Consider the following 20,099-nt stretch of genomic DNA (forward strand, 5'->3'; position numbering starts at 1 on the left):
ACCACCCTTTGAGTGAAGAAGTTCCTCCTCAACTCCGTTCTGAACCGCCCCCCCTTTATCTTGAGGCTGTGCCCCCTAGTCCTACTGTCTTTTTTGAGCGGGAAGAGTCTTTCCACCTCTATCCTATCCATCCCGTTCATCATCTTATACGTCTCAATGAGATCTCCCCTCATTCTTCTAAACTCTAACGAGTACAAGCCTAGTTTATTCAGCCTCTCCTCATAGCTCAACCCCCTCAACTCCGGTATCAGCCTAGTAAACCTCCTCTGCACTCCCTCCAGGGCCAAAATATCCTTGCGCAGGTGCGGCGCCCAAAACTGCACACAGTACTCCAGCTGCGGCCTCACCAATGCCCTATACAGCTGCAGCAAGACCTCCCTACTTTTATATTCAATCCCCCTCGCTATGAAGGCCAGCATCCCATTCGCCTTCCTGACCACCTGCTGCACCTGCAAGCTGGGTTTTTGCGACTCATGCACAAGGACCCCGAGGTCCCTCTGCACCGTCGCCTGCTGCAGTTTTTCGCCACGTAAGTAATAGTCCTTCCTACCATTCTTCCTACCAAAGTGGACCACCTCACACTTGCCAACATTAAATTCCATTTGCCATTTCCTGGCCCATTCGCCCAGCCTATCTAGATCCTTCTGCAGACTCTCCACACCCTCCGCACAATTTGCCTTTCCCCCAATCTTGGTGTCATCAGCAAATTTCGACACCCTACACTCGGTTCCCTCCTCCAGATCATCTATATAAATGGTAAATAGCTGAGGCCCCAGCACCGACCCCTGGGGCACCCCACTAGTCACCAACCGCCAATCCGAATAGCACCCATTGACCCCCACTCTCTGCCTCCTATTTGACAACCAATCCTCTATCCACGCTAACACCCTACCCCCAACTCCATGTCCTCTGACCTTGTGCAGTAACCTCTTGTGAGGTACCTTATCAAACGCCTTCTGAAAATCCAGAAAGACCACATCCACCGGCTCTCCTCTATCCACCGCCCTAGACACATCCTCATAGAACTCCAGTAAATTTGTCAGACACGACTTCCCTTTAATGAAACCGTGTTGCGTCTGCCCTATCAAGCAATTCCCTTCAAGATGCCTCGCAATTTCCTCCTTAATGACGGATTCTAACATTTTACCTACCACAGACGTTAAACTAACCGGCCTGTAATTCCCCGCCTTTTGCCTGGCACCCTTCTTAAACAACGGCGTAACATTAGCCGTTTTCCAATCCTCCGGCACTTCCCCGGAATCCAGCGACGTCTGGAAAATAACCACCAAGGCATCCACTATCACCTCCGCCATTTCTTTCAGAACCCTCGGATGCATTCCATCCGGTCCTGGGGACTTGTCCACAATCAGCCCCTCCAGTCTGTCGCGCACCACCTCTCTAGTAACAGTAATGTCATTAAGACCCTCCAGTCCTACCACCTTTCCATCGCTAACACCCGGCAAATTATTCACGTCCTCCTCCGTGAAGACAGAAACAAAAAAGTTATTCAAGACCTTAGCCATATCCCCATCCCCTACCACTAGGTCCCCTTTCTCATCCGCTAAGGGACCAACGTTCACCCTAGCCAGCCTCTTCCTTTTCATATATTTATAAAAACTCTTGCTATCCTTTTTTATATTAAGCGCTAGCCCAGCTTCATAGCTTCTTCTACCCTCCTTTATCAACTTTTTTGTCAATCTTTGTTGACATTTAAACCTTTCCCAATCCTCTTCTCGCCCACTGCTCTTAGCTACTCTAAATTCCTCCGCTTTTAATTTAACACTTTCCTTCACCTCCTTCGTTATCCACGGCTTATTACCTCTCTTCCTACTGTCCTTTTTAACCATCGGAATAAATTTCTGCTGAGCACCAAGAAAGATCTCCTTAAAGATCCTCCACTGCTCCTCAGCAGACCTACCTTCCAACGCGCTCCCCCAGTCCACATTCGCCAATTCTTCTCTCATCCTACCATACTCCCCTCTATTCAAACAAAGGACACGTGTCCGGGAACCCACTTTCTCCTCCTCCATCTGCAACAGAAACTCCACCATACAATGATCACTCTCTCCAAGAGGATCCTTCACCTCAAGGTCCCTAATTCTACCCGCCTCATTACATAGCACCAGATCCAAGATAGCTCGCTCCCTCGTCGGCTCCAACACACACTGTTCCAGGAAACTATCCCGGCAGCATTCCAAGAACTCCTCCTCGAGCCCACCTCGTCCAACATGGGTCGACCAATCAATATGCAGATTGAAATCCCCCATAACTACTGCCGTCCCATTCCTGCACGCCGCACTTATTTGCGCGTTAACAGCCCGCCCCACCTCCAGATCATTATTCGGGGGCCTATAGACGACACCCACCAGCGTCTTCCTCCCTTTGCTGTTCCTAATCTCCACCCACAACGATTCCACTTTCTGCTCTTTGGCTCCGATATCATCCCTTGCTACCACCTTGATGCTGTCCTTAATCAGCAGAGCTACGCCACCCCCTCTTTCCTCCTGCCTATCCTTCCTAAACACTTGATAGCCCTGTACATTCATCTCCCAGTCCCTGTCACCTTGCAGCCACGTCTCTGTAATGGCCACCAGATCGTATCCATTTGTGTCGATCTGCGCCACCAGCTCATCCACTTTATTCCGAATGCTTCGTGCATTCAGATAAAGCGCTTTCATCCCAGCCTTCTTCTGGACCCTATTTGCCATAACGCCACCACTTGGGACATCCTCAGCCTCTTCCCTTACCTGTACCCTATCCTTAACTGTAGACCTCCTAACATCACCTACCCTCGCACCCTCCCCCCCCCTAATTAGTTTAAAGCCCTGTCTACAGTCCTCTTTACTCGATTCGCCAGCACTCTGGTCCCAGCACGATTCAGACCAACCCCATCCCGCCCGAACAAGTCCCACCTACCCCAATACTGGTGCCAATGCCCCATAAATTCGATCCCATTCCTCCCACACCAATCTCTGAGCCACCCATTCACTTCCTTTATCCTGTCAACCCTACGCCCGTCTGCACTCGGTTCAGGCAGTAGCCCAGAGAAGACCACCTTGTCGGTTCTACTTTTTAATTCCATTCCCAGCTTCTCATACTCCCTCCCCAGATCCTCAGTCCGCACTTTGCCTACGTCGCTGGCACCCACATGTACCACCACAACTGGGTTCTCACCCTCCCACTCCAGATTCCTCTGCAGCCCAGCTGCGACATCCTGTACCCGAGCACCAGGCAGACAACACACCCTTCTGTGCACTTTGTCATTGTGACAAAGGACAGTGTCAATACCCTTCACCCCACTATCTCCAATCACTACTACGTTCCTTTTCCCCTTCTCTTTGCCTATGTCCTGCTGCATCACTGTACCGTGTGCAGTTTGCTCACCAACCTCACCTGCCTCGTCCTCTTCCAGAGTGGAAGCAAGAACCTCAAACCTGTTATGCAGATTAAGAGGCTGAGGCCTCCGCTCCTCACCCCCCTTCCTCCTCCCAGCAGCCCCCTTTTGTTCCTGACCCTTAGATTTAGACAGTCTAGAGGGGGTGGATGTCACTTGCACCCCATTGACAATGGCACCCTCTCTCCCCCTGATGAGCCTCAGTGTCTGTAGCTCAGAGGCCAGCTCATCCACCTTGAGCTGGAGCTCCTCCAGCAACCTGCACTTACTGCAGACATGGTCACTGGGAAGGACCCTGGGGTCCACCAGTTCCCACATCATACAGGAACCGCACATCACATGCCCCTCCATTATTCAATATAATTTGTTGTGGGAAAAAATTTTTTCCTTGTTTCTTGCTGTAGTAGTTTTGAAAAAAAAATTTTTTTTTTTCCTTGTTCTTTCAACCTGGCCTTTTTACCTTCCAGCCCTTTTTGATATTAAGCCCTAATAGCTCACTCTGCTTCCCTCTCACTCCGCTGCCCGCTCCGACGCTGCCCGCTATCTACACCAGGCCTCCTTTTAAACTTGGCGCTGATTTAAAGCTGATGGGCCACAACTGCCTGATAATCACTCCCTCACAATTCTTAAAGCAGTAAATACAATAAGTAAATGCTTTAAACAGTTCTACAAAGAACAAAGTGCTTTAAACTTATTTTAAACAGGTTTTTAACAGGTAAAGTCTTAGTTTGTTATTCTGTATGGTGGCCAGAGATTGGAAGAGGTGATATCAAACTATTGCTTGTGCAATTCATCATCAGGACACAAGACAGTTGATGTCACCTTCCTTTCCATCAACTCTATGTGAATGTCTTGGAATGAATCTTCAGACACAGAGATAAAATATTCTTGTTCATAGTGGGCTACTGCTGAAGATGGATAAAGCTCAAGCAACTGCAGGGTCACAATTCTGAATCAGCAATGACATCGCTGAAGGAAATATTTACAATATCTGGGGCAGGATTTTACAGCCTCGCTCATCCCAAAACCGTAAAATGCCCCCCGAGGTCAATGGACTTTTCCATTGTACACCCCTCGCCTGCTCCGATTCCTGTAGCAGGCGGGGCAGTAAAATTCCATCACTGGAATAATAGACCTTGCCATTTCGGACAATGCACCAAAGTCTGCCAATTAACACTTTAAAGAGTTCACAGCATTATGTGGATTTTTCCATATCACCAGCTTTGTGGTACCAAAACAAATGTTACAAAGAACGCAACCTACCAGACTTCCCACCAGCTCACAAGATACCCTCAAACTCAATGGTGAAGCTGCAAGAGGGAGCGCGAGGAGTGACAGTGTTGCTGAAGAAGAATAAACACATCTAATATATACTTCTGAGCTGTTGTTCAACTCCACTCCAAAATGGGCATCTTGAGAACTCCAAATGGGAAGAAGGCCGAGAACTCTCCCTACTCTCCCACACACATTCATGACCCACGTACAAGCTAATGACTTGGAAAAGTGAAGGCAAAATAGGATGAGTATTGTTCCAACTAGTTGTGGTACCAAAGCAAATGCTACAAAGAACGTAACATGCCAGACCTCCCGCTAGGAGAACCAGGTTGGATCTGATACTAAACTCACTATGGACAAGTGGTTGGACTAACACCACATCCATGGTCCTTACCTCATCCAAACTGATGACAGTACTGTGAGACAGAACAGACATACTCTAGTTGCCATACAGAAGCAGAATTCGACAATACAAGAGTAGCTGTCTACCAAATATAAGAGACTTGAGGTACTGCATTTATCTACCAATATAGATGACTACCAGACTGATAGAATCATAGAATCCCTACAGAGCAGAAAGAGGCTATTTGGCCCATCAATCCTACACTGACAACAATCCCACAAAGATCCTATCCCCATAACCCCACATATTTACCCTGCTAATCCCCCTGAGATTAGGGTCAATTTAGCGTGGCCAATCGACCTAACCCGCACTTCTTTGGAATGTGGGAAAAAAACCAGAGGACCCAAAGGAAACTCACGCAGACACGGGGAGAATGTGCAAACTCCACACAGTCACCGGAGGCCAAAATTGTACCTGGATCCCTGGCACTGTGGGGTAGCAGTGTTAATCACTGCCACCGTGATGAACCTGATTCTTCCATTAATTCTGCATTCATCTACCAATACAGATGGCTACCAGATTAATGAACCTGATTTGTCTATTAATTCTCCTTCTGTCCAGCAGAGAGATCTGAGAGATAATGTACAGGAGTCAAATCCACAATCTCCTCCAAAGGATCTGAGACCTCTTTGGTTAGACCAGTGAAATCCAGAGTGGTTGTCCTTCTAAAAAGGAAATGAAAGTCAGAGTCGTGGGGGAAGATTTTGTATAATTGACAGAATCAGAGACTTAGGGGAAATGTAGTATAATGTATCAATTCTTACCATGTGATATACCAATAGATCACAGTACACATCACAGGGCATGGTGTCATGTCTTATGATCCTACTCTTTCCCATAGACCTGATAAGGAAGACATAGTTTCTTAATCAAGTTAACTTTTTCCTTCCCTTAGCATGTTTGGTAAATATTCTATGTTAGTACAACAGGACCAGGAGTAAGAATCTACTGATGACTATGAAAACATTGTCAATTGTTGGAAAAACCCCTCTGGTTCACTAATGCCCCTTAGGGAAAACAATCTCTCATCCTTATCTGGCCAACATGTGACTCCAGAGCCACAGCAAAGAGGTTGACCCTCAACTGCCTTTCAAAGGCAACTAGGATAAGATGATGAATGGGATGGAGAGGATAGAGGTGGAGAGGCTCTTCCCGCTCAGAAAGGACATTAGGACTAGAGGGCACAGCCTCAAGATAAGGGGAGGGGGCGGTTTAGAACAAGTTGAGGAGGAACTTCTTCACTCAAAGGGTGGTGAATCTCTGGAATTCTCTGCCTGTTGAAGTGGTGGAGGCCGCCTCGCTAAATATATGTAAGACGCGGGTTGATAGGTTTTTGATAGGCAAGGGGATTAAGGGTTATGGGGAGAGGGCGGGAATGTGGAACTGAGACACGACAGATCAGCCATGATCTTATTGAATGGCCGGGCAGGCTCGAAGGGCTAGATGGCCTACTCCTGCTCCTATTTCTTATGTTCTTATGTTCTTATAGGAATGGGCAACAAATGCTGGCCAGCCAGTGATACCCATGTCCCACGAATGAATAGAATACCATAAATTTTCGATGAAATACCAGGGATAGAGACTCCCGATACACACATAAAGCAGTGCAGAAGGCAACTTTGGGAAACTGAGAACATAAACAGGAAGAGCTGACAGAAATAAACAAAGGAACACCAGGGCACTCTCAAACTGTTAGAAAGCTATTCACAGTGATGGGAGCAGACCTCGTCAATAGATAACTGCTGTTTTGTGTCAATAACTAACTGCTTTTCTTTCAGTGTATTTTCTGTAATTTTACTGATCTCAGCACTGAGATAAACAGCCTTGAGGAGGTTACAATATCAGCATTGTTATGATTGTGTCGTTTAAGCTCCTGTGCCCATGCTAAGGGAAGTAAAATGGTAACCTTCTGACACAGCTTCTGACAGTCATGAAATCGAAAGGATGTATAATCAAAAATTTTTAAAGTATCAATTTCTAAAGGTAAGACCTACTGGTCTGTCATGGTGTTTCGAAATCATTATGAATTTTTTTTTTATTCATTCATGGGAAATGGGCATCGTTGGCTGATCCCTCATTGCACGAGGGCAGTTGAGAGTCAACCGCATTGCTGTGGCTCTGGAGTCACATGTAGGCTAGAACAGATAAGGACAGCAGATTTCCTTCCTGAAAGGACATCAGTGAACCAAATGGGTTTTTCCGACAATCGGTAATGGTTTCATGGTCATCAGCAGCTTCTTAATTCCAGATATGTCTTATTGAGTTCAAATTCCACCATCTGCTGTGGCGGGATTCGAACCCGGGTCCCCAGAACATTTGCTGAGTTTCTGGATTAATAGTCTAGGCCTGATTAATATTGAAGGCCATGCTGTTTAGAGACTTCAATTTGAACTATTCCGGGGGAAAGATAGTTCTCCAGCTTGGTCTTCAATATTAATTAGGTCTAGACTATCAATGGCGAAACTCAGCCAATGTTCTGGAGACCCAGGTTCGAATCCCACCACAACAGATGGTGGAATTTCAATGTACCTGCTAGAATATTGCAGGTACAATGTGGCCCCATTATAATGCTATGGTTGGGGTCCATAAAATGTTATCACGAAAAAAGCAGGGTCATGCTACATCAGGGTTCAAGAAAATCAACGTTCAAACTGCCCCAATGTTGACCTAACATCCTAAAATACTCCTATTAACACCCTATTTGACCCTTTTTTTGCACGTTTACCATCTTGTAAGTAAATTACCTTTTAATTAAAGAATTCCACGAATAAATCATTGTTGTTACAGTAGAAATTAAAACTTTTTAATAAACAAAACAAAACGATTTATTTCTTAAAAAAGTGATCGAGGGTCCAATGATTCATCGCATTATATCCAAATTCGCGCTAAATCGGGCACGTAAAATCGGGGTTTCACTATACCAATAGGGTTGCCACTGTGATTAGATGTATGCTTTGTCTGTATAACAGAAAAGAAATAATACTTTTCACTGTATGTTAATACATGTGACAATAATAAATCAAATCAAATCAAAAATTCCCATCTACTCCCAATAACTTTTCATTTCCTTGCCTAACAGGAATCTATACGGCAGTTTCCTGGAGAATGGTCTTCAATACCTCACAAGATAGCACTGGAGCGAGGCTATTTCTTGCAAGTTGTACCCAGTATACCTTCCAATTTTATCTTTCACTTTCATTCTATGCTTCTAAAACTTCATTCTAACTCTTTCAAACTCTGTAACAATGCTGTAATTCGTTCTACATTCTCTCTCATTTCCTTCTCTATGAACGGTTTGCTTTGTCTGTATAGCACGCAAGAAACAATACTTTTCACATAAGAACATAAGAAATAGGAGCAGGAGTAGGCCATCTAGCCCTTCGAGCCTGCCCCGCCAGTCAATAAGACCATGGCTGATCTGAAGTGGATCAGTTCCACTTTCCCGCTCTCTCCCCATAACCCTTAATTCCCTTGTCTGTCAAAAACCTATCTACCCGTGACTTAAATATATTCAGCGAGGTAGCCTCCACCACTTCAACGGGCAGAGAATTCCAGAGATTCACCACTCTTTGAGTGAAGAAGTTCCTCCTCAACTCTGATCTAAACTGCCCCCCCTTATCCTGAGGCTGTGCCCTCTAGTCCTGCTATACTTTCTAAGTGAGAAGAATCTCTCTACCTCTACCCTATCTATCCCCTTCATTATCTTATACGTCTCTATAAGATCCCCCCTCAGCCTTCTAAACTCCAACGAGTACAGACCCAGTCTATTTAGTCTCTCTTCATAGGCTAACCCCCTCATCTCCGGTATCAGCCTAGTGAACCTCCTCCGCACTCCCTCCAAGGCCAATATATCCTTGCGCAAGTGCAGCGACCAAAACTGCACATAGTACTCCAGCTGCGGCCTCACCAGTGCCCTGTACAGTTGCAGCAAGACCTCCCTACTTTTATATTCTATCCCCCTTGCTTTAAAGGCCAGCATACCATTCGCCTTCTTGATCACCTACTGCACCTGCAGACTGGGTTTTTGCGACTCGTGCACAAGGACCCTCAGGTCCCCCTGCACCGTAGCATGCTGCAGCTTTTCGCCTTTTAAATAATAATCCCTCCTACTATTATTTCTGCCAAAGTGGATAACCTCACACTTGCTAACATTATACTCCATCTGCCAGGTCCTCACCCACTCGCTCAGCCTATCCAGATCTCTCTGCAGACTTTCCACACCCTCCACGCAATTTGCTTTTCCACTCATCTTCGTGTCATCAGCAAATTTCATCACCCTACACTCAGCCCCCTCCTCCACATCATCTATATAAATGGTAAACAGTTGAGGCCCCAGCACTGATCCCTGCGGCACTCCACTAGTCACCAACTGCCAACCAGACTAGCACCCATTGATACCAACTCTCTGCTTCCTATTAGACAGCTAATCCTCTATCCAAGCTAACACCTTACCCCCAACTCCGTGCACCCTAACCTTCTGTAGCAACCTTTTGTGAGGCACCTTATCAAACGCCTGTTGGAAATCTAAAAACAGCACATCCACCGGTTCCCCTCTATCTACCGCACTAGTCACATCCTCATAGAAATCCAATAAATTTGTCAAACATGACTTCCCCTTAATGAATCTGTGCTGTGTCTGCTTGATCAAACCATTCTTTTCTAGGTGCCTCGCTATTTCTTCTTTGATGACGGATTCTAGCATTTTTCCAACTACAGACGTTAAACTAACCGGCCTATAATTCCCTGCCTTTTGTCTGCTACTTTTTTTAAACAGCGGCGTAACATTAGCCATTTTCCAATCTTCCGGCACTTGCCCGGAGTTTTCCAATCTTCCGGCACTTCACTGTATGCCAATACATGTGACAATGATAAATCAAATCAATTCAAGGAGACTCCAGATGAATACTGGAGGGGTAGCAATATCATGCAACTTTGAGTTGGGTCTAGTGAGGTTAACTTTAGCAGTGATGTTTTTTAACATTAAAGCAAGGTTCATCTAAAGAAGTATATCTGCAGTAAGTACTGCAGTAAGAGTTTTGTTAATGTCTTTGGGTAATTTGTGGCTTTGGGCTGGATTTTCCTGACATTCCCACCAGTGGGATCCTCCAGTCCCCATATGGGTTCCCTGGAGATGAAGGGTGTGAACAATGGGAAACCCTGTTGACAGTGGCGGGACTGGAAAATTCCACCACTGGCCAATGGCAGGCCACTAAGCATGCTTTGGGAGTTATGGAAAATCCTGCTGTTTGCAGCATGGTAGCACAGTGGTTAGCACTGCTGCTTCACAGCTCTAGGGACCTGGGTTTGATTGCCGGCTTGGATCACTGTCTGTGTGGAGTTTGCACATTCTCCTCGTGTCTGCGTGGGTTTCCTCCGGGCACTCCGGTTTCCTCCTACAGTCCAAGCATGCGCAGATTTGGTTGATTGGCCATGCTAAAATTACCCTCAGTGTCCTGAGATGCGTAGTTTAGAGGGATTAGTGGGTAAATATGTACGGATATGAGGATCGGGCCTGGGTGGGATTGTGGTCGGTGCAGACTCAACGGGCCGAATGGCTTCTTTCTGTACTGTAGGGATTCTATGATACTTCTATGATTTTCCAGTAGTAGGTATTAGAGATTATTTGCAATTTCAGCCATTAAGTATGCGCACCATTAATAGCCCAGGAGTTAGGCCTATTATGCACAGTATCAATTACTTTCTTATACTACCTTGTGCCTGTAGCACTATTTAAGATGCCTCTCCACATCTCTCCCCTGATTAACATCCACAAGTCCTGATGTTCCACCAGCCTGGGACCTTGGCTAAACCCATGATAATCCACTGTGCTGAACCTGCCCGAGTTACTATCTGAATTTTACCCACTACTTGTGATGTCTTGATGGAAAAATGGTAGAGCACAGGGAGAGGGACAAGATAAATCCAACAGAATAGAAATGAAACATAGGCTCTGATTTTAACTCTACGTGCCTGGTGGAAGTTAGACTGGATGTGGAGATGCCGGCATTGGACTGGGGGTAAACACAGTAAGAAGTCTCACAACATCAGGTTAAAGTCCAACAGGTTTATTTGATAGCACAAGCCACTAGCTTTCGGAGCGCTGCAAACATGAGGATGGCCTCAATCGGGATTTTGGGTTCATGTTGCACTATCTGTAATCCCACAACTTGCCTGGGCTTGCAAAATCTCACTAGCTGCCCTGGCTGGAGATAATACACATCTCTTTAACCTGTGCTTAACCCTCTCTCCACTCACATTGTCTGTACCTTTAAGACTTGATTACCTGTAAAGACTCACATTCCAACTATTATGTTGTAAGTTGAGTTTGTGTCTTTACATGCCTTGTTTGTGAACTGAAGTCCCACTCACCTGATGAAGGAGCAGCACTCCGAAAGCTAGTGGCTTTGCTGCCAAATAAACCCGTTGGACTTTAACCTGGTGTTGTTCTTACAAAGTTAGGCTGGCAGCAGTCAGTGAACACAATGGTGCTGGCTACTTTGGATGTGGGGCTCTGCATTCCTTTATCTAACAGAAACCCAGTTGCCAGCCACTAAGATCATCAGGGCTTTCACATTCCCAGTCTCATCACGGTCACCTCCTGCGATCGGGCTCCCCCGCAACCTCCCCGGCTCCTGGGGGCCACAACTTCAGAGATCAGGAGAAGAGATGAGAAACGAAAAAGTAGAGGGATATGACTGGAAAAAGGCAGAGCAATGGAGGAGGACAGAGAGAGGAAAATGGGGCAGAGAACAGCACATAAAGAGCAAAGCAATAACATGACGTCACCAAGAAAACAGCAGATCATTTTCAGTTTCAGCAGTTGGTTAGTACACTGGGATTCCCCAGCCGCACTCGCCTGAAAATCAAAGAATCCCACTCGACTTCAGTGGTTCAAGCCCCTCCCCACCCCTGCTAGAATTCCAGTGGCAGGTGGGATGGGAGAATTCCAGCCAGTAACACAGCATCTGCTCTTTTTTAAATTGCTTTCCCCAGTAAAGCTTCCATACACCGCTTCTGAATTTCCATATCGGATTCCTTCAGTGGAATTGTTAAGTTTCACAGAACTACTGGGCTTCTATTTGACAAGGTCAAACTGCAACTTTGTTGTGGCTTGACCTTATTGACTAAAGGTCATTTTAAAGGGCTCTGTACGGCTGACCCCCGTGTCTACTATGCTGCACAAACACCAGACAGAAGGATGTCACTTCAAATACCTCACAGGCAACAAAATGGAGGATTCAGTGTTGAGAAGGGGATTTACTAACCTCGCCAAATTGTTTAAAATATTTTTGATTGGCTGTAAATATGTATCAGCAGTTTATGCGTCAAGACTGCCATCACGTCACTAATATGTTGTGTGTGAGCATGGTTAGAGCCCAATACTTAATGCAATAATGATATCCAGCTCTTTGACAATAAGAAGTTTAAATTAACTACCTATAACTGCAATGGTTCCCTTTTAAAAAGTTATTTTCTGAATGCAAAATTTTTTGTCATTTAATCCAAAAACTTAAACCTAAAAATCAAAGACATATTCAGTGAAACATTAGCTCTATGACAGATACAATCAAGGATGCCCAGTCTGAGGGAAAACAATTAATAAAAGGACAGAAAGAAAACTGAATTACAGCAAATCCTGTAAGATAGGAAAAAAGGTTCAAATTACCTGAAACAGTCTTTTATGGTGAACATAGACGTTAACATCAAATAATGTGGAATTAAGGGACAGCACAGTGGCACAGTGGTTAGCACTGCTGCCTCACAGCACTAGAGACGTGGGTCCAGTTCCTGCCTCGGGTGACTGTCTGTGTGGAGTTTGTACGTTCTCCCCGTGTTTGTGTGGGTTTCCCCCGGGAGTTTCGGTTTTCTCCCACGTTCCAAAGATGTGCAGGTTAGGTTCAGATTGGCCAAGCTAAATTGCTGGGGGATTAATAGGGTAAATATGTGGGGTTATGGGGATAGGGCCTGGTTGGGATTGTTGTTGGTGCAAGCTCAATGGGCCGAATGGCCTCTCTCTGCACTGTAGGGATTCTAAAGATCTAAGAAGAGCAGAATGCAGCCAGACTTTATGGAACTCATTTGAACTCAGTCCATTCAGCAGAAATAGGGTTGTAGGAGGTGGTGGCCTAATGGTATTATTGCTAGGCTACTAATCCAGAAACTCAGCTCATGTTCTGGGGACCTGTGTTCGAATCCCTCCACAGCAGATGGTGGAATTTCACTTTGAATTCAATAAAAAATATTTGGGAATTAAGAATCTACAGCTGGCCATGAAACCATTGATGGAAAAACCTATTTGGTTCACTAATGTCCTTTAGGGACGGAAATCTGCCAAGCTTACCCGATCTGGCCAACATGTGACTCCAGACCAACATCAATGTAGCTGACTCTCAACTGCCCTCCAAGGGCAACTAGGGATGGGCAATAAATGCTGGCCAGCCAGCGACGCCCATGCCCCATGAATGAATAAATAAAGAAACGAAAATAGCTATGGAAAACCTAACAACTAAACACTTGGCCTCTTGAATATGTAAATTTGAGTCTTTACGCATGTTAAAGGAGCCCTTTTGGCAAATTGGTCACACAGTGACTGGAGGGGGCATCAAGCCTTCAGGATTCTTCAGCTGCTGTGTGGGATCACCAACCAAAGACAAATTCATGATTTTTGTTTGGTTAAAATATCTCTCCCCTATGGTACCTGAAAAACTAGAAGTCCAGCCCCAACTCCAAAGGAGCCGTGATCAGGGCTCACACTAAATTATTCCAGGCCTTCTCCCAGGATTCAACTGAGGCCCACAAAGCTGCCAGCAGAACGGGCTGTCAAAAAAATCGCCTGCTCTCCCTATAGGATGAGATCAGCGCTGATAGCTCATCCCAAGAACGCCGTCGAAATCTGAGGAATAATTTCTATTGATTGCTGGGCTTCCTGCTTCAGGGGTGCACGCGCTCCTCAGTGATAAACCTGGGACCTGGGCTTCCTGTTTCAGGAGAGCACTAGTTCCTCAGCGCTAAGCAAGGGCCCAAACACGGGCTCAGACTCACTTCCATCCCTGATTTTCTTTGGGTAGATCTTTACTTAGAAGGACTGAAGTAATAACAGTCAGTCGTGCATTTTTCCACTGAGGGGATATGAATTCGTTCCTTGGCAATGCCTGCGCAAATCCTTTCGATGATTCAAAACACACGAGCTACTTTAATAGAATCATCAATAAATGATGAAGCAGCTCAGAAGCAATCACATCAAAGTGTTCATCTTCCCAGCCATTGCGTATGTGCTGGGTGCTGTGACACAAGGCGCTGTGTGTCAAGGTGTTTCAATGAGGAAATGCTTTCAAAATCAGGAACAGTGAATGCCCATTGGCCAGGAAGAAAAGGGATGATATAGGGCAGCTTCAGTTCAATGGGAATTACTCTTTTACAGAACACAAATGACCCTTTTAATAAAATCCATTCATTTCAAGATTATTTCTTATCTTTTGTTCTATATAAATACTGCTTTTCTCACCCCTTCTCAAGTATTTTTCCTTCCACAATGGGAACCATTTCCCCAGCCCAGTGTGCAAGGCAGACCACCCGCTCAGAGCCTCGTGACAATGCTTGAGCTGAGCTAGCAGCGGGGAGGGTGGGAGAGGCCTAGACTGGTATTTACCTGCATTTTTAGCCCACTGAGCAACCAGCTAAATCAACAACTTGCTTTGTACATGCAGAATTCCAACACCCTGCTATCTCTTATGACTCTGTGTTTTAAACCAAAAGGCATAATAAAATTATGGGGAGTTGTTTGTTTGCGTCAGCATTTGATTTTATGACTGCTCCGATGCCACGTACTCCAAGCCTGCCTCGGGCACTGGCCACTGTGCTGTCTCACAATCTGACATAATTTACTCGCTGGTTTGAACGGTTCCCCCCCCACCCTGCCAGCACCACCTCCTCCCCCCCCAACACCCACACCCCAAAGAGGTCATTAAGGCAAGTGAGGTGGGACAATTGCAAGTGAAGCCAGTTACTGAGTAAAGTTTATTTATTTATTAGTCACGTGTAGGCTTACATTAACACTGCAATGAAGTTACTGTGAAAATCCCCTGGTTACCACACTCCAGCGCCTGTTCGGGTACACTCAGGAAGAATTTACCACAGCCAATGTACCTAACCAGCACGTCTTTCAGGCTGTGGGAGGAAGCTGGAGCACCCGGAGGAAACACACGCAGACACGGGGAGAACGTGCGAACCCCACCCAGACAGTGACCCAAGCTGGGAATCGAACCCGGTCCCCTGGCACCGTGAGGCAGCAGTGCTAACCACTGTGCCACCGTGACGCCCAGATATTGAGATGGATACAAAAAAGTACAAATTGGCATCCCGCCCATTTTGGGCGGGCTCTTGATCACACTCACGTTTAATTTTGCCGGTAAGATAGAAATGGGCGTGAAAGCAGGTGCCATTCCCGCTAGTCTGCTCACTTCTGATTTTACGGCCTTAATTTGCCGAAAAATGAGCGCGATGTGGGGGTAAAATCGCCCCCAGTAGGTAAGCCTTTCTTGAACCCAAACTGAGCAGAAACATGCAGATACAATCTCTGAGCCTCGGTTACATGTCACTTCATGATCCTGGCAAAGAGTATCAAGAGTTTTCCTTCAGTGTTTGAGAATGCTGAGTTTCCTTCCATATATATTCTAAACTAATGTGACTGATCGCGAGTTGTAGAGTTAAAAACTGATCGATTTGTTCAAGCGTTATGATGCTTATGATATGAAATAAAATGCTTTAGATCAGATAAGAAAACATCCATTTGCAAGCTGCAACAGCAACTCAAATTGCAAATATATTAAAATATATTTCTACTTTGAAATCATTTTATAGCTCATGAAAATGTCATATGAGTAATTACGCTTACGTTGTTGAGAAAGGTTGCCTATTCTTTTTCACTTCAAAATTAACTCCATTCAATATTGCCCTAATTATTCTGACCGGATCAAAACTCATTTGGCTTCTTTTCCATCAAGAGAATATTAATCTTTTGCCAGCTAATCAGCTCCACCTAAGGGGTTGAAATTGGGCTCAGCAATGTCTGTTGCCACCCCTCTGTTCGCTCATTTTAACAAAGGAATTTCAGATGGATCCACAAAATCATTTGTTATTAATGTTGCACGCCGCGATTTAAATGCATTAGCCTTCTTTGAACACTCAGTTCTCTTGGCTTTAATTTCATTTCACTCTCCCCATCCCGCCAGCTTCACAATATCTTAATTCACTTTAATCGGGCTTTCAGCATTCTTTATAACAAGCTTTTGAACTGAGCTGGGGAAGGCTGCCCTCGAAATCCAATTACCTCAGTGGCTGTGATTTGCCTGTTGCCTATTTGTTAACATCAATAATAAAATTCAAACAATATTGCTTTGGTGTTTATAAATATTAATGTGGTCGGTCCACACCCATTTTCCTTTGTTCCCTTTTCAAGGAATTTCTCTCCATCTCCCGGTGCCTATCTTTTATATCTGTTGCTATCTTTTGCCAATGAAACGCTGTCCGTGGTGTTGAAATGCAGGACATTTTGCCTCCCCTCAGGTAGAATTTCGCAGATCTGTACATATTTCTTCATCCACTTTCTCCCTTCAATTCTTCACTCCCGATCTCTTCCTCGCTCGCTATCACTGATGTGCAAAATATGCATCCCCAGAGAAAGGCAGCCTCTTGGGATTTATGATTGTGCCTGCTCATGCTCCAAAGTAAATAATTTCACATCAAATGTGTTCATGTTCTGCCTTCACCGTCCTCTCCGTTCCAATTTCTGTTTTGTGTACTTGACCTCCACTGCCCTTTATCATTATTGCACCGTATCTACTTGTGATGGGCTACATCATTTAGAGAAGGAATCATTTGTACGTGTCAGATTCTCATTTCTGCGCTATCTTTTATGTTCATGTATTCATTTGTAAACAAAAGAGCTTAGACTGTTCCTTACAACTGTCTTACTCACTTCTCAAATGGCCTGGATTGAATCTAAGTAGAGAAGTGTTACGCAGTGTGGGAGATGAGAACCCTCTCTGCTGGTGCCAGCCCTGTAATATTGACAAATGTTGGTAATCAACACCACAGTAAGCAAAGAAATTTATAGCATTTCGGTAAGAACGTGAGGAAATTTTTCCTCCTTCCAGTGTGCTTAGCTATAAGATTGAGTGTTTTCTGCAAATACAAGAAAGGCACTCAGCGAAGAGCACAAGGCTTTAATCAGCAGAATCTATGGGGCAGATTCTTCCCCTCAGAGCACAGAGTGCTGGCTGAGTGAGAAAAATGGGTTTCAGCTCTGCAGCTGCATAGTAGAGCTTTCTCTCCACATTGTAGCTCACTCCGTGCAAAGCAAAATGTGGGTGAGCGGCTTTCGCTGTCACTGTGGTGGGGTAAGACCTGATAGCAAGGCCAACGCAAAGCAATCAGGGCACTACCCTTAAAAGGTACCCCGATCAGAGTTTGAAAGAGACTCCCCTACCACCAACCCATCCCTCTCCCCAATGCCAACCAGGTTGCAGGTGCCAGGGCACATCAATGAATTATGAATGCCCATTTGGGCGGGAGCCTTGATATGTCATGGGTGAGGGGCATGGAAAATCACGGACAAGATCTCACCAGCAGGAATCTAATTTCCAGGCTCTTGAAAGGCTTTGTTCCTACATTGCCATTCACGCTGAGTGCTAATGTGGGCACAAAATTGCTTCCATTGGATTTTTCAGTGCAGAAGAAGGCCATTCTGTCCATGTGTCTGTGATAGCTCTTTGAGCTATTTAGCCTATTAGGGCCATACTCCATCTCTTTCTCCACTACTCTGCAAATTTAACTGAATGGATGGAAAAATCAGGCAGCGTCCATTGAAGGAATATGGTCCAAGTTGCCCGAATTTTTTTATTTTCTGCACCTAGGCAATCTAATGGCCCCAGATACAACAGCCCATTATATCTTTAAATAGAGTAAATTCTCTTCCTAGCAAAGTAAACTAAGTTCTGAAAAGAGGACAAAAAGTACTTTGGCAACACAATTAAGCCAATACTTCCACAGAAAGAAAACGATTTATATTCATAGAGTGCCTTATTGCAAGGTTGAAAAGTTCCAAAGGGTTTTACACAATGAAGGCAGTTATCAACTCCGGTGAATAAACTTATTTACTCCTGCCCAATTTAGTTTTCCATTGACTTGACAGTGAAGGAACACAAAGTAGGGTTTATATTTGCCAATTAATCTGCTAGTGATCATTCTCTGTCCAAGCCAGAAGTGAAAATGACCTCCAATGAATTACTTTTGGAACACCATTACTATTGTTGACAGACATAAAGAAAAAAATTCTTTCTGCCTGCATCACAGCTTGGTATGGCTCCAGGTCATGAAAGTAGCCCAATCCATCACGCAAACCAACCTCCCATCCATTGACTCTGTCTACACTTCCTGCTGCCTCGGCAAAGCAGCCAGCATAATTAAGGATCCCACGCACCCTGGGCATTCTCTCTTCCACCTTCTTCCGCCAGGAAAAAGAATCAAAAGTCTGAGGTCACGTGCCAATCGACTCAAGAACAGCTGTCATCAGTCTTTTGAATGGACCTAAGTTGCATTAAGTTGATCTTTCTCTACATCCTAGCTATTAACGTAACACTACATTCTAGACTCTCTCATTTCCTGCTCTGTGAACGGTATACTTTGTCTATACAGTGCTGTATAGACAAAGTGCTATATGCTAACACATGTGAGAATAATAAATCAAATCAAATCAAAGACTCACCAACCTCTCTGCACTAGCAGTACCCCACAGAAAGCATTGGTGCATTCAATGGGACCAGATCCATGTAAGGAACTGTTTATACAAAGCGGACAGGTTATGCCTCAACAAGGCTATGACCAATGACTGCACAGGAAGGTTAACTGCAGCCGCAGGAGATGACTTGAACTTATCTGAAAGGGGGAAAACAGCAAGACGAATCATTATAGAGGAGATTCAAGCTGCACAGGGGACTAAGGGAGACAGACATAATTAGAATGATGAATTGTCCAGAAATAGCAGGGATCAGATGGGAGGAAGTGGAAGACAGGATAAGACCGATTTAGATTGACTGTGTAAAAATGCATGGAGCATGGTTACGGACGTTGATGAGGTGCAGGCACAAGTAATCACATCAGGTTATTATATAATTACAATGTCCAAGACCGTGTTCAAGCAAAGGGACAAATAGGCACTTAGAGTCATAGAGGTTTACAGTATGGAAACAGACCCTCCGGCCCAACTTGGTCATGCCATTTTTTAACCCCTAAGCTAGTCACTTGCTATTCCTGGACAAAATATATTCACGAAAGATCATTCATTCAGTTCCTTGGCTCATTGTCTGTTGTAGTCTCATTCTGAGCTGTGTTGATGGCACTTTTCTTCAGTGGCAGTTTGCCATTTAACTCCACTCTCAGCAGCAAGGCACGGAGCCAGGTCCTGAGACCATCTAAGCCGGAGTCTAGGCAACATCAAGGGAATCGGACGCTTGATGTTGCCATTATCCTGAAGCTTATATTAGTCATCCAGCCAACTCAACTATCTGTCCCTCTCCATTGCGTGAAAGATAGGGAAGGGAAAAAAAAAACAGTCCAAAGAGGAGGCTGGCGAATGGCAGCATTGATCAAAGGTATTGTTACATGCTGGAAAGGGATGATTTACTCGAGAGTTCAAAGACAGAATCTGTTTGGTCAGAATTGAAGGACAATAGAGAAGCTATTACAGAGCTGGGTATATTGAATGGATTCCTAATAATGGGAAGAGAGAAAACATTTGCAAGCAAATTGCAGGAAGGTGCAACAACCTTAGATAGTGATAATGGGGATCTTCCATTATCCTAATAAAAATGGAAAAAATGATGGTGTAAAAAGCAAAGAGATAAAGGACTTCTTGAAATGTGTCCAAGAGGGTTTCCTTGACTCTAGCTATAGTAAGGATGGAAGCAACACTGGAACTTGTTCCAGGAAATGAAATGAGGCAAGTAGAGCATGTTTCAGTGGGGCAGC

At 44.9% G+C, this 20,099-nt stretch overlaps 1 protein-coding gene across 1 annotated transcript in view; it reads right to left on the reverse strand.

Annotated features, from left to right (window-relative positions):
* The window catches only part of LOC145344551 (protein kinase C-binding protein NELL2-like), a 284,248-nt gene that overhangs the window by 253,151 nt on the left and 10,998 nt on the right, over positions 1 to 20,099 (reverse strand). The gene's annotated exons all lie outside the window — the stretch shown is intronic.

Source organism: Carcharhinus amblyrhynchos, chromosome 6 (genome assembly GCF_965287045.1).
Source record: "Carcharhinus amblyrhynchos chromosome 6, sCarAmb.v2.hapA, whole genome shotgun sequence".
Taxonomy (NCBI): Eukaryota; Metazoa; Chordata; class Chondrichthyes; order Carcharhiniformes; family Carcharhinidae; genus Carcharhinus; species Carcharhinus amblyrhynchos.